At 40.4% G+C, this 26,563-nt stretch overlaps 1 long non-coding RNA gene and 1 other non-coding gene across 2 annotated transcripts; one reads left to right on the top strand and one right to left on the bottom strand.

Moving 5' to 3' along the window:
* Positions 1–1,971: 1,971 nt before the first annotated feature.
* On the bottom strand, positions 1,972–17,137 carry LOC132537685 (uncharacterized). The gene is made up of 3 exons (XR_009549145.1): positions 16,844–17,137; positions 4,188–4,407; positions 1,972–3,072 (listed from the first exon to the last, which is right to left on the bottom strand). It is a non-coding gene; the product is annotated as an uncharacterized LOC132537685 (long non-coding RNA).
* Positions 17,138–19,660: 2,523 nt separating this feature from the next.
* Positions 19,661–19,824, top strand: LOC132537749 (U1 spliceosomal RNA). The gene has a single exon (XR_009549202.1). It is a non-coding gene; the product is annotated as a U1 spliceosomal RNA (small nuclear RNA).
* The last annotated feature ends 6,739 nt before the right edge of the window (positions 19,825–26,563 follow it).

The raw sequence follows: 26,563 nt of genomic DNA, 5'->3' as shown, positions 1-26,563 counted from the left end.
TGTTCAACATTCAGATCTAATTGAATAGATCACTGTGATGAAGCATCACTCACTCCCTTGCAGCCAAAATTTGAAGCCTATGTGAGCATCTGAGTGCTGAATCTACATTTGGGGCTATGGCAGATTTCTTGGCATTATCAGTGAGTCAAACAAATGTGATACAATTTGTTGGTTGCCTTCCTAACCATTGTTCACTCACTCCTGATTCTTTACTATAGAGCCCACTATTACTAGAGATAGAACTTACTTAAAAAAAAAAATTACAGGGGCCGGGTGGTGACGCACATTACAGTGTGCAAGGACCCAGGTTTGAGTTCCCGGTCCCCAACTGCAGGGGGAAAGCTTAGCGAATGGTGAAGCAGTGCTGCAACTGTCTCTCTGTTTTCTCCCTCTGTATCACCCCCTTCCCTCTCAATTTCTTCTGTCTCCATCAAATAAATAAAGATTTTTTAAAATTTATTATTATCTTTATTTATTGGATAGAGACAGCCAGAAATCAAGAGGGAGGGAGTTAATAGAGAGGGAGAGAGACAGAGAGACACCTGCAGCCCTGCTTCACCACTCTTAAAGCTTTCTCCCTGCAGGTGGGGACTGGGGGCTCGAACCCCAGGTCCTTGAGCATTGTAATACATGCACTCAACCAGATGCGCCACCACCCAGCCCCTAAATAAAGATAATTTTTAAAATTACATTTCCAGCACTGTTTGGAGCACAGTGATTGTCAACAAGATAGATAGCAAAAGAGTCTTTGAGTGGGACAACATTCCTAAAGAATATATTCTTCAGGAATCTACAAGGTAACTTTCTTTTCCTTGACGTCCTCCATTCTTTCTTCTTGTTCCCCTAATTCTCCTCCTCCACTTCCTCTTCTTTTTTCTTCTTTCTTTCTTTTTATTTGTTTTCTTTATTTTTGTTTCTTGATAAAGATAGAAATTGGGTGGGGTAGATAGCATAGTGGTTATGCAAAGAGACTCTCACGCCTGAGGCACCAAAGTCCCAGGTTCAGTACCCTGCACTACCATAAACTAGAGTCGAGCAGTGCTCTGGTAAAAAAACAGAGAGACAGAGACAGAGAGAGAGAAAAAGAGAGAGAAAGAAAAGAAGAAAAAAAAGAAACAGAAAATAGAGAAAGAAAAACTGTTGTTAAAATTCGATGGCTCTAGCTGGCTGGGCTAGCTTCACGGGCGGGTAACAGAGACGACCAGAGACATACGGCTGGGCAGGGAAGCTGTATTTCTTTATTCAGGAACAACGATTCATAAACTAAACCAAACTAATCACCAAACAGAACTCTGCTGCCTCTTTCCCCCGCGGTGGCGCCAAACACTCTCGAACTCTGAAACTCTGGAACTCTCTCGGGGTTCCTTGGGGCGGGGACAAGTGGGCCTGCGAAACTAGCAGGACTGAACCAATTTTCTTGGCAGGGGGAGAGCTAGAACAACCCAATGTAAAGCATACAAGAAAAAACATCTCCAGCCCTGCTTCACCATTCATGAAACTTCTCCCTGCATGTGGGGAACAGGGGTTTGAACCTGGGTCCTTGCACATAGTAATGTGTGTGTGACCTCAGGCAATCAAATAAAGTGATCTAAAACACTGAGCTATCTCCTAGGTCCTTTTTCTTCTTATCTATAATGACAGAAATAATGGCTGGAACTCCAGCAGCCATTTTGTAACTATTAATTAACTTGGGGATAGAAATCAATCCTAAGTATACTGGAGAAAAATTATAGGTATTTTAGAAAAACCTATCCAATACTGCTTGCTACTAGAACGATTTTACTCAAGAGAAAAGCAACTCCACGTTTTGTTTAAATTATTTCTACTTGAAGCCAAAGACAATTGCTAATGAAATGACTTTCTGTGTGGTAAAGGGAAATGTACTATCCTAAGGAACATTCTGGAAATTTGAGAATAGGACGATAGGAATTGTTGCTTTTGGTGGGGGTGTGTGTGTGTGTGTTCAGTAGCAACAAAAGCACTGCATGTATTTTGTACGCAGTGCCTGGGTATGTCAGTTTTTAAAAAATATTTTATTTATTTATTTATTTATTTGAAAGATAGGAGAGAGAGAGAGAAAGAACTAGACATCACTTTGGTACATGTGCTGTCAGGGATAGAATTCAGGACCTCATACTCAAGAGTCCAGTGCTCTAGCCGTTGTGCCACATCCCAAACTACTGTCGGTTTGTTTTTCTTAACATTTAATTTGTTTGTTTGTTTATATTTTTATTTTTTGACAAGAGCACTGATCATCTCTGGTTTATGGTGGTGCGAGGGATTGAACCTGGGATTTCCGAGCCTTAGGCAGGAAAGTCTCTTTGCATAATCATTATGCTATCTACCTCCCACCCATATTGTTATACTTTTATTGATGTTTATTGATGCTGGGGTTATTATTGGAGCTTACTGCCTACACCACAGATTCACCACTCCTAGGGGCATTATTTCCCTTTCTTTGCTTTTTGTTCTCGTTTTGTTTTGTTTTTCTCTGTGCCAGAACAGAAAAATTGAAAGGGGTGGAGGAGATACAGATGGAGACAGAGAGACACATGCAGCACTTCTTCACCTCTTATAAAGTTTCCTCCCCTGCATATGGGGTGCAGGGGCTTGAACTTGGGTCCTTGCACGAGATAACGTATGTGCTCAACTGGGTGAACTACCACCCAGCCCCACTTTTTTTTCTTTTTTCTTTACTTCTTCTTCTTCTTTTTTTAATTTATTAAAAGGAAACACTGACAAAACCATAGGATAATAGGGGTACAACTCCACACAATTCCCACCACCAGAAGTCCATATCCCCTCCCCTCCCTTGATAGCTTTCCTGTTCTTTAACCTTCTGGAAGTATGGACCCAAAGTCATTGTGGGATACAGAAGGTGGAAGGTCTGGCTTCTGTAATTGCTTCCCTGCTGAACATGGGCATTGACAGGTCAGTTCGTACTCCCAGCCTGTCTCTCTCTTTCCCTACTAGGGGAGGGGTTCTGGGGAATCAGAGCTCCAGGACATATTGGTGGAGTTGTCTGTCCAGGGAAGTCTGGTTGGCATCATGCTAGCATCTGGAACCTGGTGGCTGAAAAGAGAGTTAACATATAAAGCCAAACAAGTTGTTGACTAATCATGAGCCTAAAGGCTGGAGTGGTACAGATGAAGAGTTGGGGGGGGTCTCCATTTTGTAGATAACTAGTAGGCATATTTTAGTTATATTCCAGAGGGCCCATGACTATACTAGATATATTAGGTTTTTTTTTTTCCCCCTGAGCCTAAAATCTGATATGCAGGTGGATGCAAGTTATTGTCTGGGGAGATGATGTTATGCCTGGGAAAAGGACCAGAAAGCTGGATCAGGGAAGAGAGTAGCTCCCAAATATGGGAAATGTGTATAAATATTGTTGACTGTAAACCCCATTGATTTGATCTGGTCTGGGGCCCATATTCAGCTTAGGAGCCTATGTGACCTCTGCATCCCTGTAGATCTGAGTTCACATTCTGTGGTCATGAGTAGGAACATTCTAAGCTGTCCCAGTATCAGGACCCATCTTCTTCAGGTATAGCATAGAGTATGTTGTCCAGCCTCTCTTGGGAGGATGGAACATTCTCTCAGTTGTTGATCCAAGTTGAGGGACCCACAAAGGGGTCTGTTTTATTGTTCCTGATAGAGATGACTGCTAACAGTGAAGAGAGGGATTCAAGCTGAGGGGCCCACAAAGGGTTCTGTTTTATTGTTCCTAATAGAGATGACTGGTAACAGTGGAGAGAGGGATTTATTCAATGTCTAGGCCCATCATGTCTGTTTGGGAATCTCAGGACTCCCTGACTAGGGCCCCAGCTGATGGGGTAGCCTGAATTTGACTAAAGAGTTATCCTTAAGGTATGCCAGTCTCTTGCCCTTATTCAGCTTTTGCGGTCCTTGATTTGATAAGGATAGCTTGGGAGTGAGTAAGGAAAGTATAATAGGAAATAGGTGAGGAGGGTTTCTAAGTCTAAGTAGACAGTATTTCATTATTAACTTCATACTGACTCACTGTAGACTATTGTGTACTTTTGCTTTCAGATATATATTTTGCCCTAATTTATGGATACATGTGAATATACGCCCTATCTCATGTGACCTGGCCTATATCAAGTTTTGGGACTTTGCTGGGAAGTGAACCACCTGGAATGGAATTAGAGAATACTATGTTTCACCAGAGTAATGCGGGTGAAGCGTTGATATTCCATGCCTAATGTCTCTGGACACAGTCTGAAGTGAAGCATACCAAGGTGGTACTTGTTGTGTTCTTCTTCCTTTTCTTTTTATCTTTCTTTCCTTCTTTTTTGACAGAGAGAGAAAAAGACACCTCAGCCCTGCTTCACTTATGAAGTGTCAGCTCTTCAGGTGAAGGCTTGGGTCCTTGGTCACAGTAACCTATTCATGTAGATTTAAAATAGAAGCACTAACAACTAAGCAGTTGTGATCACTTGCATCTTAACTTTAGCTATGCGTTACGTATAATCAACTTATTTTTTGCATGGTATTATTTTTTATTTCTGTTTTTATATTTGTATTTTTTTTAACCAAAACACTGCTTAGCTCTGTTTTATGGTAGTACAAGGGGACTTCGGCACCTCAAACAAGACAGTCTCTTTGCATAGTTTCTTTGCATTACTATTATACTATCTACCTCCCACCCTTTATTTGTATTTTTAAATATATTTTATTTATTTATTATTGGATAAAGACAGATAAAAATTGAGAGGGCAGAGAAGTAGAGAGAGAGAGACAGAGACAGAGAAACACATGCAGCCCTGCGTCACAATTTGTGAAGCTTTCTCCCTGTAGGTGAGGACCAGGGACTTGAACCTGGGTCTATGCACACTATAATGTGAGTGCTTAACCAGGTGCACCACCAACTGGCCCCCTCTATTTATGTGTATATATATATTTTTTTCCATTTTGTTGCCCTTGTTGTTTTAGTTTTTAATTTTTTTTTTAGGTTTTATTTATTCCTTTTTTGTTGCCCTTGTTTTATTGTTGTAGTTATTATTGATTTCATTGTTGCTGGATAGGACAGAGAGAAATGGAGAGAGGAGAGGAAGACAGAGAGGAGGAGAGAAAGATAGACACCTGCTTCACCGCTTGTGAAGCGACCCCCCCCACCCCACCCCCTCAGGTGGGTAGCAAGGGGCTCGAACCAGGATCCTTATGCCAGTCCTTGCTCTTTGCACCATGTGCGCTTAACCCGATGCCATACCCCCCAACTCCAGTTTTAGTTATTGTTGTTGTTATTGATGTCTCGTTGTTAGATAGGACAGAGAGAAATGGAGAGAGGATGGGAAGACAGAGAAGGGGAGAAAAAGAGACCTGCAGACCTGCTTCACCTCCTGTGAAGCGACTCCCCTATAGGTAGGAAGCTGGGGGCTCTAACTGGGATCCTTAAGCTGGTCCTTGTGCTTCGTGCCATGTGCTCTTAACCTGCTGCTGCTACCATCCGACTTCCCCTATTTGTGTTTTTTAATAAATCATCTAAATAAGAAAATCGTGATATATGTGACAATTGTTGTCACATGGATAGAATGTCTTATCTCCCCAGAATAGGTGTCTAATCACCATTTCTACCACCAACTCAAGCACTTCTCCACCATTGTGCAACATTTCACATGGTTTTAAATGCACTTAATTTTCAGGCATGTAACTGCCGTGCAAAGCAAACAAATCTCGGAATTTGGTTTTTGGAACTTCATTAACATTCGTTCAGTATTTTGCAAAATTACATCACCAGTGGCAACACCAGCTGTATGCAATACAACACACCTCTTCTGGCCTATGTTTATAGTGGCCTGATTTATGGGAATTATATGAATAATTATAGTATTAGATTAATTTCATCTTCTTCAAAACAATTTTTATTTATTAATGAGAGGAGAGAGAGAAAAAAAAAAACAGAACATCACTGACATGTGTGATACCAGAGATCAAACTTGGATCAAGCTTGGAACCTCATGCTTGTAAATCTAGTGCTTTGGAGGGCTGGACAGTGTTGCACCTGGTCAAGCATATGTGCTATATAATGTGCAAGGACTCAGGTTCAAGCCTCCAATCTCCACCTGCACAGGAGAAACTTTATGAGGGGTGAAGCAGGACTGTAGGTGTCTCTCTTTCCTCCTATCTCTCCTTCTCTATCTCTCCATTTCCTCTCAATTTCACTCTGTTTCTATGCAAATAACAAATAAATAAATTTAATAAATAAATAAATTCAGTGCTTTAACCACTATGCTATCTCCCAGGCCACCACTCTTTTTTTTTTTTTTATCTTTTAAGGTAGTTGGGTCCCAGAATAGACACCTTTAAATACATGTTGCTTTATTATAAGTTACTTTTCTTTAATTGATCCTTTACATTTTTCCCAGTGGAGACATTTTGCTGACTTTATTTTTGCTAAGATCTCTGTAGATAGGTTATACTATCTATGCTGTGCAGGTTAGCATTACAATATTTATTTTACAAAATGAGGAAGGAGGCATTGATCTTGACAGTACCCATTGTCCTGACCGATCACACTAGCCTTTTGTCTGCCTTCTCTGCTTTAGTACTAAGAGGCAGAAAGAACTGGCAATAGAGATTATTGGGGGTGGGGATTGTGTTTCAAATTAAAAAAAAAAAAGCTTGATTTTTGTCCCTCTGTAAGCAAACCTGGCTTTGGACATAAATGTATAAAATGCTTAAGTTGTCCAACATGCAATATCTTTGAGAGATAACTATCTCTGAGAAAGTTAATATTAATCCATGATCTACCACTAACAACTCTGTACACAGACTTAGAGCAAAACTGACTTGTTTTGGAGGGGGGAGGCAGGACCAAGCCACAATTCTGGAACTCCAGGGATGCAGAAAGAAAGAAGAGGGACAGTAAAGTGAGCACAGTGACCATCTGGAATGGGGAAAAGTGCCAGGGGACAGACACAGCATGGCCAAGCCACTGAGAAGGACCCACAGCCTGCTCTGCAGGCTCTCCTGTCCACCTCGGTCAGCCCACAGGAGGGGCTGAATTAACCACATCTCACACTCCTTAATTGGAGCAGATAATCAGCGAGCTGGCTTTGTGTACAGGAAATGTTTTCAGATAGATTTGGCAGAGTAGAACAGGAAGAATGGAGACCACCTGATTTCATTTTGTGCCAAGAAAGGCAACACAAAGCAGCAGTGTCTCCTGCGGAGCTTAGACTAGGCAAGGCAGAAACCAAACTCCAAGGAAGATGCCGTGATTTCTCAGCTTGTGGTGAGCAGTGCTAGCCTGCTGACTACCCTGTGACTGTCAAGAGTTCTTCCCCAGTTACTCTTGGTAATCTTTCTTAAAAAAAAAAAAAAAAAAAAACTTTACTGTGAAATGTGCTCAGGCCCAGAGAGGAAGTGACAATTGGTCAGCAATGCCCTTCCTGAGAGCTCTGGGAAAGCACCTCTTTTTTGGAAGATCCAGCCTCATTTGTTCCTCGTTTGTGGTGTCTACTTCCTGGGAATTTCCAACCTAAACTGCAAGAACCCCACTTTCCACATGATACTCACATGGAATGCAGAGGTGACTCTGCTTCTTACATAATTTTTCTCTGTCCAGCTAGAGGAATTAAGAGGCCAAGACTGGAACTCTGCAGTGGCACATCCAGTAGAGTACACATGTTACAGTGCACAGAGGCCCAAGTTCAAGACCCTGGTCCCCACCAGAAAAGGAAAATTTCATGAACTGCAGGTGTCTCTCTGTCTATCTCTGTCTGTTCCTTTCAATGTCTCTATGTGTCTGTATTCCACATAGGAGTGAAATTATCTGGTATTAGTTCACTAAGCATAATCACCACCAGTCCCATCCATTTTATCCTAAAGGATACAATATAGTCTTTTTATAGTAGTACTCCATGGAGTATATGTCCCATGATAAGGACTTCTTCTCTTCCCTCTCATCCTCCTCCTTCTTGTGTTTATTTATAAGACTCCAATGAGTGATTGTTATTCCATTGGTAAAAGTTTTTTTTTCCTTCCTACTAAGTATTTTGTTTAGTAAAATCATTTGGCTTAGAGCTGTCACAAGTAATACTACCACTCATTAATATATTTGAATGTAGAAATATATTTGTGTTTTTCTTATTAAGCTTGATCAACATGTATAACAGTCTGAACTAAAGACAGTATAATCCCTAAAAGTAGAAAAGTGGGAAAAACTTGACCTAGCTATAAAAATCACTGAAAAGCTCCAAAGCGAAAATTAATAAGGTGTCTCATGTTATTTCCACAACCAACTTGTAATGTACTTGTTAATCAGAGATTCCATAACAACTAGGCTATTGTAAAGATTCAATGTGAAGAGGGGCCAGGTGGTGGGTGGCACACCTGGTTGAGCGCACATGTTATAATGTGCAAGGACCTGGACTCCACCTTCAGTGGGAAAGCTTTGAGAGTCATTAAGCAGTGTTGCAGGTCTCTCTCTCTCTCTCTCTCTCTTTCCCTCCCCCTCTTTCTTATCCTCTTTCCTCTGATTTCTGGCTGTCTCTAATAAATAAACAATGATGATAATTTTTTTAAAAGATTCAATGTGAATATTAACTTTCTGGCACTGCAGGCATCTGAAAATTATTGTTACTAATATATTTATGCCTTCAAAAATAAATACATACCTACAACTACGTAGTCTTGTAGTCGTCTTTATGGAAAATCTATTCAATAACTCTGATGAGATGGGTTTTTTTAAGTTTATTTTAATTTTATTAATGACTTAATATTGACTTATAAAATTATAAGATAAGATTCCAGTTCAAGCCCCTGGCTCCCCACCTACAGGGAGGTTGCTCCACAAGTGGCGAAGCAGGTGTACAGGTGTCTCTATTTCTCTCCCCTATCTTCCCCTCCTTTCTCAAATTCTCTCTGTCCTGTCCAATAAAATGGAAAAGATGGCCACCAGGAGCAGTGGATCTGTAGTGCCAGAACTAAGCCCCCATGATAACCCATGAAAAAAATATATATATATGATAGCAAGGGTATAATTCCACAATGTTCCCACCACCAGAGTTCTGTATCCCCATTCCCTCCATTGGAAGCCACAGTAGTTCTTCCAAGGTCACAGGTATGGGTTGACTATTATTTCTATAACTCTCTGTCTATATTCTTATATATTTGTCCATTTTTTATTGTCTCATCTTCTTTTCCTTTCCAAGTCACACCTACACCTATTACTACTACTAAATGTCCTTCTTTTCTTTCTTTTCTTTTCTTTTCTTTTTTTTTTAACAAGAGCACTGCTGATTTCTGTCTTTTTTTTTTTTTTAATTTTTTTATTTAAGAAAGGATTAATTAACAAAACCATAGGGTAGGAGGGGTACAACTCCACACAATTCCCACCGCCCAATCTCCATATCCCACCCCCTCCCCCGATAGCTTTCCCATTCTCTATCCCTCTGGGAGCATGGACCCAGGGTCATTGTGGGTTGCAGAAGGTAGAAGGTCTGGCTTCTGTAATTGCTTCCCCGCTGAACATGGGCGTTGACTGGTCGGTCCATACTCCCAGTCTGCCTCTCTCTTTCCCTAGTAGGGTGGGTCTCTGGGGAAGCTGAGCTCCAGGACATATTGGCGGGGTCTTCAATCCAGGGAAGTCTGGCCGGCATCCTGATGACACCTGGAACCTGGTGACTGAAAAGAGAGTTAACATACAAAGCCAAACAAATTGTTGAACAATCATGGACCCAAAGCTTGGAAAAGTGGAGAGGAAGTATTAGGGAGGTACTCACTGCAAACTCTAGTGTACTTCTGCTTTCTTACTTTGGTGCCATACTCCAAACTCAGTCGATTTCTGCTTTGCGTTTCTACTTCTTTTTTTTTTTTTTTTTTTACATGCATAACATTCCCCAGATTCCCATTTAACAATACAGCCCCCACTATTTAATTCATCATTTTTCATGGACCTGTATTCTCCCCACCCACCCACCCACCCCAGAGTCTTTTACTTTGGTGTAATACTCCAATTCCATTTCAGGTTCAACTTGTGTTTTCTTTTCTAATCTTGTTTTTCAACTTCGGCCTGAGAGTGAGATCATCCCGTATTCATCCTTCTGTTTCTGACTTATTTCACTCAACATGATTTTTTCAAGGTCCATCCAAGATCGGCTGAAAACGGTGAAGTCACCATTTTTTACAGCTGAGTAGTATTCCATTGTGTATATATACCACAACTTGCTCAGCCACTCATCTGTTGTTGGACACCTGGGTTGCTTCCAGGTTTTGGCTATTACAAATTGTGCTGCCAATAACATATGTGTACACAGATCTTTTTGGATGGATGTGTTGGGTTCCTTAGGATATATCCCCAGGAGGGGAATTGCAGGGTCATAGGGTAGGTCCATTTCTAGCCTTCTGAGAGTTCTCCAGACTGTTCTCCACAGAGGTTGGACCAATTGACATTCCCACCAGCAGTGCAGGAGGGTTCCTTTGACCCCACACCCTCTCCAGCATTTGCTGCTGTTACCTTTTCTGATGTATGACATTCTCACAGGAGTGAAGTGATATCTCATTGTTGTCTTGATTTGCATTTCTCTGACAATCAGAGACTTGGAGCATTTTTTCATGTGTTTCTCGGCCTTTTGGATCTCTTCTGTGGTGAATATTCTGTCCAAGTCCTCCCCCCATTTTTGGATGGGGTTATTTGTTGTCTTATTGTTGAGTCTGGCAAGCTCTTTATATATGTTGGTTATTAAACTCTTATCTGATGTATGGCATGTAAAGATCTTCTCCCATTCTGTGAGGGGTCTCTTGATTTGGGTAGTGGTTTCTTTTGCTGTGAAGAAGCTTTTTAATTTGATGTAGTCCCATAGGTTTATACTTGCCTTAGTCTTCCTTGTAATTGGATTCGTTTCATTGAAAATATCTTTAAAATTTATGCGGAAAAACGTTCTGCCAATATTTTCCTCTAAGTATCTGATAGTTTCTGGTCTAACATCCAAGTCCTTGATCCACTTGGAATTTACTTTTGTATTTGGTGAAATACAGTGATTCAGTTTCATTCTTCTGCATGTTTCAACCCATTGTTTCCAACACCATTTGTTGAAGAGACTCTGCTTTCCCCATGTAATAGTCTGAGCCCCTTTGTCAAAGATTAGATGTCCATACGTGTGGGGCCTCATTTCTGGGCTCTCAATTCTATTCCACTGGTCAGTGTGTCTGTTCATGTTCCAGTACCAAGCAGTTTTGATGACAATGGCCCTATAATACAGTTTGAGATCTGGCAGTGTGATGCCTCCGGTTCTGTTCTTTTTTCTCAAGATTGTTTTGGCAATTCTAGGTCTTTTCTGGTTCCAGATAAACATTTGTAACATTTTTTCTATTCTCCTAATAAATGTGCTTGGGATCTTGATGGGGATAGCATTAAATTTGTAGATGGCTCTGGGTAATATATTCATTTTGATGATGTTAATTCTTCCAACCCATGAACATGGAATATCTTTCCACTTCTTTGTGTCTTTTTCAATTTCTTTGAGTAGTGACTCATAATTTTCAGTATACAAGTCTTTCACTACTTTGGTTAGGTTTACTCCTAGATATTTTATAGTTTTTGTTGCTATAGAAAAAGGAACTGATTTCTGGATTTCAATTTCTTCTAACTTAGTGTTTGCATAGAGGAATGCCACTGACTTTTGAATGTTAATTTTATAGCCTGACACCTTACTGTATTGCCTGATGATTTCCAAAAGCTTCTTGCTGGATTCCTTAGGTTTTTCCATGTATACTATCATGTCATCTGCAAATAAGGAGAGTTTGACTTCTTCTCTTCCAATCTGTATGCCTTTAATTCCTTGCTCCTGCCTGATTGCTATGGCAAGAACTTCCAACACTATGTTGAATAGTAATGGTGATAGTGGGCAGCCCTGTCTAGTACCTGATCTGAGGGGAAATGCTTCCAGTTTTTCACCATTGAGTATGATGTTGGCTGTAGGTTTGCTATATATAGACTCCACTATCTTCAGGAATTTTCCATCTATTCCTATTTTTTGTAGTGTTTTGATCATAAAGGGATATTGTATTTTGTCAATGGCTTTCTCTGCATCTATTGATATGACCATGTGGTTTTTGGTCTTGCTTTTGTTGATGTGGTGGATCACATTGATTGATTTACATATATTAAACCAACCTTGCATGCCTGGGATAAACCCCACTTGGTCATGATGAACAATTTTTTTGATATACTGCTGTATCCGGTTGGCTAGAATTTTGTTCAATATTTTCGCATCTATGTTCATCAGAGATATTGGTCTGTAGTTTTCTTTTTTGGTTGTGTCCCTGTCTGCTTTTGGTATCAGGGTGATGTTGGCTTCATAGAAGCTGGCAGGGAGTATTCCAGTGTCTTCAATCTTCTGGAAGACTTTTAAAAGTAGAGGTATTAGTTCTTCTTTGAAAGTTTTGTAGAATTCATTTGTAAAACCATCTGGTCCAGGACTTTTATTTTTGGGAAGATTTTTGATAACTGTTTCAATTTCATTAGCTGTGATGGGCCTGTTGATGTTATCCACTTCCTCTTTACTTAGTATTGGAAGTTGGTAGGTATCTAGGAAATCATTCATTTCTTCCAGGTTCTCTAGCTTGGTGGCATATAGTTGTTCATAGAAGCCTCGCATGATATGTTGAATTTCTGCAGTGTCTGTTGTGATTTCTCCTCTTTCAGTTACTATCCGATTAATTTGGGTCTTCTCCCTTTTTTGTTTTGTGAGTCTGGCTAAAGGTTTGTTGATTTTATTTACTCTTTCGAAGAACCAACATTTACTTTCATTGATCTTTTGTATGGTTTTCCTATTCTCAATGTTTTTTATTTCTGCCCTAACTTTAGTAATTTCTGTCCTTCTGGTTGCTTTAGGATTCCTTTGTTGTTCTTCTTCTAGGTCTTTAAGATGTGCAATCAGGCTGTTTATTTGTGCCTTTTCTTGTTTCCTAATGTGTGCTTGTATAGCTATGAACTTCCCTCTTAGGACTGCTTTAGCTGTGTCCCAAATATTTTGATAGCTTGTGTCTTCATTTTCATTGAACTCTCGAAACATTTTGATTTCTTCCTTGATTTCCTCTTTGACCCAGAAGTTGTTAAGAAGTGTACTGTTGAGCTTCCACATTTTGGGACTGTTACTAATCTTTTGTTGATTGTTAAGTGTTAGTTTAATTCCACTGTGGTCTGAGAAGATGCTTGGGATGATTTCAGTGTTCTTGAATAGGCTGATGCTGTCTTTGTGGCCTAGCATATGGTCTATCCTTGAGAATGATCCATGTGGATTTGAGTAAAATGTGTATTCCAGTTTTTTGGGATGAATGACTCTGAAAATGTCCAATAGTTCTAGTTTATCTATCTCTTCATTTAGCTCCCTTATGTCTTTACTGATTTTCTTCCTGGATGATCTGTCAAGTTGAGATAGTGGGGTGTTGAAGTCCCCTACTATGATTGTGTTACTGTTAATATATTGCTGTAGCTCTTTCAGTAGAAGTTGGATGTATTTAGATGGCTTCTCATTGGGTGCATAGATATTAATAATTGTTAAGTCCTCTTGATTGACTGATCCTCTGAGCATTAAGTAGTGTCCATTCCTATCTTTTTTAATCTTATCTATTTTAAAGTCTATCATGTCAGATATGAGAATAGCTGTTCCTGCCCTTTTTTGTGGGCCATTGGCTTGAATGATAGTTTTCCATCCTTTCACTTTAAGTCTGTGTTTGTCTTGTTGCGTTAGGTGAGTTTCCTGTAGACAACATATTGTTGGGTTGTGTTTTCTGATCCATCTTCCTACTCTGTGTCTTTTAATAGGTGAATTCAGGCCATTGACATTTATTGATATCAAAGATTGAAGATATTTTAACGCCATTCTTGTAGAGTTTTAGAGTGTTTTGATATATGTCCTATTTGTGGTGGTCTGACTATTTATAGGAGACCTTTCAGAACTTCTTTCAGGGCAGGCTTGGTGATGGTTGCTTCCTTCAACTGTTGCTTGTCTGAGAAGGTTTTGATGCTTCCATCTAGTCTGAATGACAATCTAGCAGGATATAGTATTCTTGGCTGAAAGCCTTTCTCATTGAGCACTCGATAGATATCTTGCCATTCTCTTCTGGCCTGTAGTGTTTGTATGGAGAAGTCTGCTGCTAATCTTATGGGTTTTCCTTTGTAGGTGACTCTTTGTTTTTCTCTTGCAGCCTTGAGGATCCTTTCTTTATCCTTATTCCTTTCCAATCTAAGTATGACATGTCTTGGTGTCTTTAGGTCTGGGTTAATTCTGTTTGGGAACCTCTGGGCTTCTTGAATCTTTATGTCTTTGGTGTTGTCTAGACTAGAGAAATTTTCAGCTATTATGGCCTGGAGAATGCTTTCTTCCTCCCCTTCTCTTTCTTCCTCTGGTAAGCCAATAATGCGTATATTGTTTCTTTTGAAGTCATCCCATAGGACTCTGTTGTTGTTTTCAGCATCTCTTAATCTCTTTTTGAGATCTCTTACTTCTTTTTTAGTTGTCTCTAATTCATCCTCAATCTTGCTAATTCTGTCTTCAGCCTCATTGATTCTATTCTCTCTGCCCTCTACTGCTTTCTGGAGTTCATCTATTTTGTTGCCCTGCTCTGATACTGTTTTAGCTTGTTCAGCTAGTTGCCTTCTTAGCTCAGCGATTTCAGCTTTCAGCTCTCTAATAACCATGAGATAATTAGAATTTTCTTCCATATTCTCATTTGTTGTTCCTGCATTTCTGATTACAATTTTTTCAAATTCTTTACTCACTCCTGTTATTATTTCCTTGGCTAATGTTTGGATGTTGAACTCGTTGTTTTGTGCTTCACCCTCTGGAGGACTTTTAGCTGGACTCTTGTCCTGGTTCGAGTCTCCAATATTTTTTCTTGTTGTTTTAACCATTTTATATAAGTTAACAGTTTTTTCAATCCCTGAGTTGGAGTTCAGTGGTGTAAAAGCCTTTTTTTTTTCCCCTCTGATTTCTGTTTTATGTTGGTGGTGCTCAGGGAAATTGAACCTGGGCTTAGATCTAATGTGAGTTTAGATATGTGGTTTTCATATGTCATTCACTGTGTTCGAAATGCTTTTCCTCTTCTTCCCACCACTTTCCTCCAACCGCCTAGTCATTCCACTAAATTGTAGAGTCATTCTGGGTTGATATTTGTCTCTCCAGTTTGCCAAGAAATCAGATGGATCCTGACAGCTCTTCAACATGCAGCATCTGTGCAGGACTCTGCCCTCACTTCTGTGAATCTCTGAGCTGACACACATTCACCTTAGTTGCAGCACTCCTCCCCTCCTTAGTCTTCAGTGGCATCACTCTGGTAGTTCAAGAAAGGTCTTGCTTAGAGAAATTTTTACATGGCAGAAATAGGCAAATGCTAGAAGCCAGGGGATTTTAAATTTGTGAGACAGTGCAGGATGGAGCCATTTCTCTGAAAAGTAAGTGTCAAAGTCATCACAACTACCTGTAAGAGCATCTTGCAGGGGAGTCGAGCGGTAGCACAGATGGTTAAGCGTATGTGGCACAAAGCACAAGGATTGACGTAAGGATCCCAGTTCAAGCCCTGGCTCCCCACCTGAGTCACTTCACAAGTAGTGAAGCAGGTCTGCAGGTGTCTGTCTTTCTCTCCCCCTCTCTGTCTTTCCCTCTTCTCTCTATTTCTCTCTGTCCTGTCCAACAATAAGAACTACAACAATAAAAAAAAAGAAAGAAAGAAAGAAAAAAGAGCATCTGCAGGCTGACCCCAGGCATCGCTCCCTGCTCATTTGCTCCAATAACACTGGCTTCCTTGCCCTCCTGAACACAGGAATCACTCTGATTCAAGGACATTGGTCTGAGCAGCTCCCTGTACCCAAATTCTCCTCCCAGACATCTGCACTCTGGAGGGTGCATATTCCTTCTCTTTTCGCTTGAAGCCTTTCTGAGGTATTCAGGTATGCTTTTCCATGAGGCTTATCTGACTACCTCATCATCTAGTCTAATACCCTCCCCACTCTCTTGTCCTACTGTTTTCTCTATTGAATTCTAATCTAATACAGACTTCACTTATTATTTTTAATGCTTGTGCTGCTTGTGAGATTTTTAATAGACTAACTTTTTTGTTATTTTTATTTATTGGCTAGAGACAGCCAGAAATCAAAAGAGTAGGGGGGGAAATAGAGAGGGAGAGAGAAAGAGAGATACCTGCAGCACTGTTTCTCCACTTGCAAAGTTTTCCCCCTGCAGGTGGGGACTGTGGGCTTAAACCTGGGTCCTTACACTTTGTAACATGTGCACTCAACTCAGCCCCTGCTTGTGAGATCTTCAAGTGTTTCCACACAGCCCCTATTGGAATCCAGTCAATGGACAGAAGAATATGTGTGAATGAATGGTAGCCAGAATGTGGTTCTCACATGGGTTCCTTTCCTCATTACCCCTCAGAGGATGGCTGTGCTGGGGCCGGAGATCGATTGGGAGGATCACGGAGGCATAACAGGAGGGAGAGGCTGCAGTAAGTGTGAAGACAAAGGCTATCTTCTGTGCCCTGAACTCTGAAGTTGCCCACTCTGACTATATGTTCTCTTCTTCCTCCCCTACCCCCTCCTCCTTTTTCCCTCCCTCCTCTTCCTCCTCCTCTTCTCTCTTTCCCTCCCCCTCTTTCTCTCCCCTTCCCTCCCCTCTTCTTTCTACTTCTCCTTCCTCCTTCTTTTATGTCCAGGGTTTTACCACCCCAGGCTGACTTTTTCAGGTACATAGAGGCAGAAAGAGAGGGGGAAAATACCCCAGGACCAAAGTTTCCTTCAAAGTGGTGAGGACCAGGCTAAAGCCTGGGTTGCACACATGGAAAAGCACCACACTAAGTAAACTGTTTTGCTTACCCTAGGGTCTTCTTGAGTAGAGAGTAGCTGGATCCAATATGCAATTTGAGAGGTTATAATATAGCCCTGTGTCTTCTGAAGTTCTTGCTCATGGAGCAGGAACATGTCCTGGAACTAACTGGTCTCTAAGCACATGAAGAGAGGGAATAGAGGACAGGACTTGCCAGAGAATCAGCTCTGGATTTCTGCAGAAGACATAGTAGTTTGGAGCAATTCCCCAATTCTCAGCTGTCTTTCCCATTATGGAGAATTGTGAAGGCTGGAGCTTCTGGCTCAACCTGACTTGGGCCAGACCTGTTCCTGCTCTTCCTTATCAGCTTACCAAGGACAAAGGGGCTGCACCCTGAAAAGAAGAGTGACTAGTCTCCTTTCCCAATCAGCAAATGAAAATGAAAGGTCCACACCCTAGTTCTAAGCCTCAAAGGAACACAGGGTGTCCCAACATGTCTGAGTAGAAAGACAGTAATTTTCCAGTTACTAATTTGCCTTACCTGTTCTGTTCACACAGGCTAATTGTTTCCTCAAAAAGACCCAGAGGTAGTGGGATGAGGTCACTAGATTCGTGCCTAAACAATTGCAAACACTGGTCATGATTGTGCCAAAAGACTGGTATGGTAACCAGTAACAGGCCTTGGTCTGATTTTATCTTTTCTAAAGCAAATTCAGTGAGGGTGCGCCCCCTGGTGGTATTATGGGGTTAAGTGAGGCTGAAAGATCCATTCTGAGAAAGCACCTTTCTCTGGGCAGTGATTGACAGGGCATGTTAATAGCGTTAGGGCTGGTCAGTTGCCTCAGAACACTGATGGGCCCTTAAAATTCCTTTCTTTCTTTCTTCCTTCCTTCCTTTCTTTCTTTCTTTCTTTCTTTCTTTCTTTCTTTCTTTCTTTCTTTCTTTCTTTCTTTCTTCCTTCTTCCTTCCTTCCTTTCTTTCTTTCATTTCTTCCTTTCTTTCTTTCTTCCTTCCTTCCTCCTTCCTTCCTCCCTTCCTTCCTTTCCTTTTTTTTTTTTCCTCAACTATTGGGGCTTTCTGTCATATAACAAGTCACTGAAAACTCAATGGTTTAAAGCTGCTCAATTTTGTCAGTTCTAGTGGTCTGATGTCAGCAAGGCATCACAGTGAATGAAAATGAATTTATTGGAAGATTTGTATTCCTTCTGGAAGTTCTTGAGGGAAAATCCATTTACTTTTGTTGTATTTATTTATTTATCTTTATTTACTGTGTAGAGACAACCAGAAATCGAGAGGGCAGGGGTGCTAGAGAGGGAGAGAGACAGTACTGCTTCACCACTCCTGAGCTTTCCCCCTGAAGATGGGGACCAGGGGCTTGAATCTGGGTCCTTGTACACTGTAATGTGTGTGTTTAACCAAGTGCACCACCACCTGGCCCCAGCTATGTGTATTTCTAAAAAGTGGATGTTGAAAGACATCTTTGGCTAGTTCTGCACACACAGTAACTTCAGAGACCTTCTTAGAAGGTCCCAGAAAGTAAAATACAAGGAGAAATCTATGAGAGCTGCTGATTTGCCTTAGGTAATTTCAAGCCACAGTAATTGTTACAAAGAAAAAAGAAAACACATGGAATACTATTCAGTTATAAAAAATGGTGACTTCACCGTTTTCAGCCGATCTTGGATGGACATTGAAAAATTCATGTTAAGTGAAATAAGTCAGAAACAGAAGGATGAATATGGTATTATCTCACTCTCAGGCAGAAGTTGAAAAACAAGATCAGAAGAGAAAACACAAGTAGAACCTGAACTGGAATTGGCATATTGCACCAAAGTAAAAGACTCTGGGGTGGGGGTGGGTGGGTGGGGAGAATACAGGTCCAAGAAGGATGACAGAGGACCTGGTAGGGGTTGTATTGTTATATGGAAAACTGGGAAATGTTATGCATAACAAACTACTGTATTTACTGTTGAATGTAAAACATTAATTCACCAATAAAGAAATAAAAAGAAAAGAGAAGTACAGACCAATATCTCTGATCAACAACAACAACAACAAAAAAACTATGCAACGTGGTCTTAATAATCAATGGGAGAAATTACAATTCTTTCATGGTCTTTAGGTTTGTTATCAAAATACTAAGCTCGCTTGTTGTTTATAAATGTGTATAATGAAAAATAATAAAAACTATTAGTCATAAAGTACATTGCAATTTAAAAGATTAGAATATTTTTTAAAGAATTCAAGTTTTATCACTTCAAAAATTGAAGTTTATGCATCATAAAGGTATACATTTTTTTTTAAAAGTTAGAAAGTCTTGACATTTAGGGTTGAATAAGTTGTCCAAAGCACCAAAATAGTATTTATATAGGTTTGTAATTCTGTCAGCACAAAACCCTAACAACAGGAAATTTAAAAAAGAGTGGAGGGAATTCCGTCAAGTATAAAAAATTAAAAAAAAAAAAAAGAAAAAACACCAGGGTATAAAGAAATAAGAGAGATATTTTAGAAGATGATCAAGGGAAATATCTCTGTAGTGGTGATTTAGGGTCTAAAATCTGCGTGATGAGATGTGAAAGTTTGGGTGGAGAGGATAATGATATGGTGGTTGTGAAGATGGGAAAATTGATAATCTTGCCTGCAAGTCAGATATCTACATCTACCCATGCCACCAAAGAAGAATACAAAATGAAGCTAGTGAACTCAGAGTTGTTTGCCATCTACATGCACTACTTCTGCAGCCCCAATTTGTTAGAGACCTGTTTAAATGTTACATTTGTCTACACTGCAAATGGCCCTTATGTTGGTTGGTACAAGAGTGTGTATGTCTTCTTAGAGGTTGGGGTAATGGATATAATTGGAGTGACATACTTACCTGGCAGGGGAGATACCATGACCACCAAGGTGGTTTTCCCAGGGGAAGGCTTCTCCATTAGACTCCGGATGTGCTGACCCCTGCGATTTCCCCAAATGCAGGAAACTCGACTGCATAATTTGTGGTAGTGAGGGACTGCGTTCGCACTCCCCCTTGGGAAAAAAAATTGGAGTGACTGTAGTTTCAGGATTAGGAGCTCTTCAGTGAGAAAAGTTTCTAGGTTAAAAAAAAATGCTGGGGGTCAGGTGGTAGTGCAGCAGGTTAAGCACACATGGCTCTCTACCTGCAGGAGAGTTGCTTCACAGAAGGTGAAGCAGGTCTGCAGGTGTCTCTTTTTTTTAATTTCTTTATTGGGGAATTAATATTTTGCATTTGACAGCAAATAAAATAGTTTGTGCATGCATAACATTTTCCAATGCAGGCATCTTTCTCTCCCCCTCTGCCTTCCCCTCCTCTCTCCACTTCTCTCTGTCCTATCCAACAATAATGACATAAATAACAACAACAATAATAATAACCACAACAACGATAAAAAAAAAAAGAGCAACAAAAGGGGAAAAAATTGCCTCTGGGTTATCGAAGAACTATAGTCATGGGCCCCTTGGAACATGCCTAGAATGGACTTCCTAGTTTCTTTCCTCCATAAGATCCCTATTCTCATCTCTACTCCTACTTTGTTTCCTGTTCACTAATCATTTTGTCCCACTTTGTATCTTGCCACCCTTCAGCCACTAAATTACAGGACCTATCATGATTCTGTCCTGACTTCCCTGGGTAGATGACCTCACCAATGTGACTTGGAACTTCACTGCTTCAGAGCCCTAACCCACTAGGGAAAGAGAGAAACAGGCTGGGGTATGGATTGACCTGCCAAAGCCCATGTCCTGTCTCCACAGCAATTGCAGAAGCCAGAACTCCCACCTTCTACACCCCCAATATAATTTTGATCAATATTCCCAGGGGGTTGGGGGAGAAATGACAGAGGGAAGATGACCAGAGGCCTCTGAACTCCAACTCTATCAGAACCCAGAGAGAAGAGGGAAAAGGGAGGAGCATTTGGATGTAGTAGTAGGTGTATGTGTGACTTGGAAAGGAAGAGAAAATGGGACCTATTAGAAAAAAAAAGGCCAACTGTAATACACATATACAAAGGTAATTGTAGAAACAATAGTTAACCCATATCTGCAACCCTAGGAGAACTGTGATAACTTCCAATGGGAGGGGTTATGGGTCCAGAACTCTGGTGGTGGAAACAGTGTGGAACTGTGCCCCTGGTATCCTGTAGTTTTATAAATCAATATTAAAATCACTAATAAAAAAATTACTTATCCACTTGGACTGGCCTCTTTAGGAGCAACTCTTTGCTCTTCAGTACAGTCAGTTATAATCACAAAGGTAGACATGAAGAACGGCATTTATCACAAATCAGCAAATTTATGAAGGAATTCAGTTACTGTGAAAAAAAAAAGGAAGGTCAATTTCTGAACCTAAAGAAAAAATGAAGAGGGGCCAGGTGGTAGCACACCTGGTTGAGTGCACATGTTACAGTACGCGAGGACTCAGGATCAAGTCCCTGATCCCCACCTGCAGGGGGAAAGCTTTGCCAGTGGTGAAGCAGTGCTGCAGGTGTCTCTTTGTCTCTCTCCCTCTCTATCTCCTGCTTTCCTCTCGATTGCTGGCTGTCTCTACCCAACAAAAAAAGATAATTAAAAAAATTAAAAAGAAAGAAAAAAGATAATATTCTCTCCTCAGATAGAAAATATATGCAGTGGCACACATGGTTAAGTGCACAAGTTACAATGCACAAGGACCCAAGTTCAAGCCCTGGTTCTCACTTGCAGGGGGAAACTGTCACTAGTGGTGAAGCAGGGCTACAGGTGTCTCTCTCTTTCCCTCTCTCTATGCTCCCCTTCCCCCTCAATTTCTTTCTGTCTCTATCCAATAATTAATAAATAAATAAATAACTTTATAAAAAAAAGGAAATATTTGCAAAAATGACTCACACCTTGAAATGCTCAGTATTTTTGCCAAAAGAATTCAGCTCTGGATTGAAAATGAAATTAGAATCCATGTCAGGTATTGCACTATTTCTGCCTGACCTTCAAACTCATGGGTATCACGTACAATCCCATCCAGAAGATGTAGATATGTAGAGTACTACAAGCTGAAATATTCTACATAGAGAAACTTTAAAATGTGTGAAGCTCAACTCAGGAGCCTATGTGACCTCTGTATCCCTGTAGATCTGAGCTCACATTCTGTGGTCATGAGTAGGAACATTCCAAGCTGCCCCAATTTTAGGACCCATCTTCCTCAGGTGGAAGATAGAGTATGTTATCCAGCCTCCCTTTGGAGGATTGAACATTCTGTATTGTTGTTGATCCACATTGAGGGCAAGGTCCTATGGGGGGCCCTACTCTCTTCCCTGATCCAGCTTTCTGGTCCTTTTTCTAGCCAGGACATCATCTCCCCAGACAATAACTTGGATCCACCTGCATATCAGATGTCAGGCTCAGAAAAGGGGGGGAAAAAAACTAGTATAGTCATGGGCCCTTTGGAATATAACTAAAATAGACTTACTATCTACAAAACAGAGACCCCCCAAGTCTTTATCTGCACTATTCCAGTATTTAGGTTTATGATTAGTCAACAATTTGTTTGGCTTTATATGGTAACTGTTTTTCAGCCAGGTTCCAGATGTTAACATGATGCCAAATGGACTTCCCTGGACAGACGACCCCACCAATGTGTCCTGAAGCCCCCTTCCCCAGAGCCCCACCCCCCTAGGGAAAGAGAGAGACAGGCTGGGAGTATGGATCGACCTGCCAATGCCCATGGTCAGCAGGAAAGCAATTACAGAAGCCAGACCTTCCACCTTCTGCACCTCATAATGACCCTGGGTCCATATTCCCAGAGGGATAAAGAATAGGAAAGCTATCGAGGGAGGGGATGGGATACGAAGTTCTGGTGTACCCTTTGTCAGTGTTTCCTTTTTATAAATAAAAATGTAAAAAATGTGTGAAGTTACAAATAATGATGAAAGAACACAGAGCAGCTAGCTGTTACTCAAGAAATAGAACTTAAACCAAGTTTCTCCCTAACATGTTATAAAGAACAGTCTGAATTAAGAGCATAAATGATTAAAAGACTGTGGATACAAATGACTGATGAAAAAGGGAGAGGAAGGAATATTAAGATACATTTGGGTGGGGGATATAGCACCATGGTTATGCAAAGTTCCCAGGTCCAGTCCTGCACCACCATAAGCCAGGGATGAGCAGTGCTCTGTTAAAAAAGAAAAGCAAGGGAGGGGGAGATAGCAAAATAATTATGCAAAGAGACTCTCATGTCTGATGCTCCAAAGTCCCAGGTTCAATCCCCCACACCATAAGCCAGAGCAGAGCAGTTTTCTGGTAAAAGTATATATATGTATGTATTTGCTAAGAAAATAGCATAAGTACACAAACACCAAGGAATAAAATTTGAAAAATCACACACACAAACTTTAGTTTTTCTAAATTGCCAACCAACTCAGGATGATACATGGAAGGTATACACACACACACACACACACACACACACACACACACACACACACACACACACAAACTCTGAATAGCTATGTCTAGTTCTGGAACAGGTCACACCAAGTATAATAAGCAGCAGAACCAAGGAGGAACCAGTGTATATATGTGTGTGAAGGGTGTTATTTAGACCCATCAAAACACCCATCTTAGCAGCCTGTAAGGTAGCACAGTGGATAAGGCACTGGACTCAAGCATGAGGGAGGCATCAGATAATCACTGGTGTTACATATGCCAGAGTAATATTCCACTACCTTGCTCTCTCCTTCATTTTCTCTCAATGAATAAGTAAGTCTTTAAACAGGAAAAAAAAAAAAGTCCACCCCAAATACATAAAAACAGTTTATTCACTAGGCTAATCCAACTTTAAAAATAATTTATTTATTTATTATTTGATAGAGACACTTGAAGCCCTGCTTTACCACTTTGGAAACTTTCCCCCTGCAGGTAGAGACAAAGGGCTTGAACCCAGATCCTTGTGCACGCATAACCAGGTGCACCACCACCTGGCCCCGTGCTTGTCAAAATTTAAATAAGTCTTCTACAGCCAGTTACCCTGTTGATGGGAATGTAAATTGATTCAGCCCCTATGAAAAATAATCTGGAGATTCCTAAGAACATTGGATGGACCTACCATATGATCTGTCAAATATTTTCCTAGTATCCATCTAAATAACACAAAAACAGCATTCAAAGATAGATAGCTATCTGTGCGCACAAATGTGTATATTCATGGCATCACTCTGTAATAGCCAAGGTATTGAAACAATATAAGTATCCAACAACAGATGAGCAGTTAAGGAAGGTATGGCATATATACACAATGGAACACTACAGTGTTGGAAGAGATGATGGAAATTTCTCTCTTACTACAACCTGGATGGAAATGGAAACAATCATATTATGTGAGATAAGTCAGAAGGAAAAGGATGAATACTGGATTCTTTTTTAAAAAATATTTATTTATTTATTCATTTATGAGAAAGACAGGAAGAAAGAACCAGAAATCATTCTGGTACATGTGTTGCCGGGGATTGAACTCAGAACCTCCTGCTTGACAGTCCAATGCTTGATCCACTGTGCCACCTCCTGGACCACGAATACTGGATTCTTACGTGGGACTTAAAAAGAAAGAAAGAAAGAATATGAAACTTTAACTGTGGTCGATTACAGAAGATCCATGGATTCCAAATGGGGGATAATGGAGGGGGGGCAGTATAATGGTTGTGTAAAAATATTTTCATGCCTGAGGCTCTTTAGTTCCTCACAGCACCATCATGAGCCAGAGCTGAGTATGCTCTGGTAAAAGGGGGAGGGGGAGAAAAAGAGAAAAAAAAAAGAATGGGGGTTTATTGAGAACTGTATCCTATGATGGAGGAAGATGACAAGTTGGTGGAGTATGAGGTGTGGAGTATGAGGTATCTTTATTAGAGATATGTGAAACTATACCTCTGTGATAACAACTTGCTTATAAACCAACATTTCCTTAATAAAGCTATCTAATAAGAACTCTCCTAGCCAGTTTCCTATTCCAGCTATACCTAACCAGCTATATTTTTTTTCTTCAGAGAAGTTATGGAGTGTCAGTGGACAAGCAAATAAAAAGGCTTTGAAGATTGGCATATTTGAGAAATAGAGAGAAGAGCAGTGTAGGAGATGAGTAGTTTGTTTCATTTTTATTTTATTTTCTTTCTTTTTTTCTTTTTTTTGACTGTCACTATGGTTATCAGTTGGGCTCTGTGCCTACACCATGAATCCACTGCTCCTGGAGGCCATTTTTTTCCCCTGTTCTTCCTACTTCTCATCTCCTTTTCCTTCTTTTATTTTATTTGACAGGACAGAGAGAAATTGAGAAGGGAGGGGAAGATAGAGAGGGACAGAGACAGAGGGACACTTGCAGACTTGCTTCATCACTTGTGAAGATTCCCCCCTGCAGATGGGGAGTATGAGCCTAAACCTGGGTTCTTATGCATGGTAACATGTGTGCTCAACACTGTGTGCTACCTACCACCAGACCCCCTGCTTCAGTAATGCTCCTCCCTTGAGAATCAGGTTTCCTCATGTCCTTTTCCCTTTTGTAAATAATGTTGTTTGTAAATAATGTTGTAAATAATGTTCTTAGTTCCTTCCAACAGGCAGCATGTATTGATATTTCTCTTTTTTAAAATACATTTTATTTATTTACTTTTTAGTGAAAAAGAGATACAGAGAGAAATGGACTAGAGCCTTGCTCAGTTCTGGCTTATGGTGGTACTGGGGATTGAGCCTGGGACTTCAGAGCCTTCAGCATGAAAGTGTTTTGTTGTCTCCCCAGCTCTTGATATTTCTCCATTCCCATGAATCTGGTCTGACTTTTGGACTTAGAAACAGATCTCTCAGAGGTTCATTAGCATGGTAAGAAATTTGGGTTTTGTTTAAGTGCTCTGGATTGTCTAGAAAAAAAGGATATATATGGCCAAAGGAAGTAGTTGCAAAACTTCAAAGGTCAGAACTCCTATTTTTAGTAGAATGTCCAAAGTTATAAATCATCAGACCTCGCTCAGAGCTTTGCTTAACTAAGCAGTCATTATAAAACCTAAACTTTGGAGCTAGCTGCTTAAGAGAAAATCATGTGGCAAAAACAACATCTTCTCCTCCTCCTTTTCTTTTTAAAGAATTTACTTACTTATAAATGAGGAATATAGGAGGAGAGAGAAAGAACCAGACATCACTCTGGCACACGTGCTGCCGGATTGAACTCAGGACCTCATGCTTGAGAGTTCAAAGCTTTATCACTGTGCCACCTCCCAGACCAACCTTCTTTTCTTTCTCTTTCCTTTCCCTTCTTTTAATTCTGTGGTAGAGTGGTATGCAGTTTTCTATTTGATTAGAATATAAATAACTACGAGGATAATATGTCATAATGAAAGGCCCACAAATTGCCTTCTTTAGTCTTTTCCTTGTATCCACCCATATAAACACACCATGTTCCCCATTATCTCACTAATCAAGTGTAGTGACTATGGGGATTGTGAAACCAATCCAGGAAAAATCTTTGCTTAGTTATGTTAATGAGTGTGTGGGAAGGTGCTGGTAGGGAAGCTGGCCTTCCAGTGTCACTGTAGTAGTTGCTCCATACAGCAGGCTATTGTGAAGTGGAATATATGGCTTCAAAAGATAGAGTCTTAAAGCTTGAAACATGTTATTGATTTTCAGATGTGCACAGTGATGGAAAGCACATGACTCAACTGTATCATACAATAACTTTTTTTCAGAGACAGACAATATCCTCTAAGTAATACTGTGGCATATATGGTCATTGTCTGTGCAAC

Source organism: Erinaceus europaeus, chromosome 3 (assembly GCF_950295315.1).
Source record: "Erinaceus europaeus chromosome 3, mEriEur2.1, whole genome shotgun sequence".
NCBI lineage: Eukaryota > Metazoa > Chordata > Mammalia > Eulipotyphla > Erinaceidae > Erinaceus > Erinaceus europaeus.
This window is presented reverse-complemented; position numbering and strand designations above follow the sequence as displayed.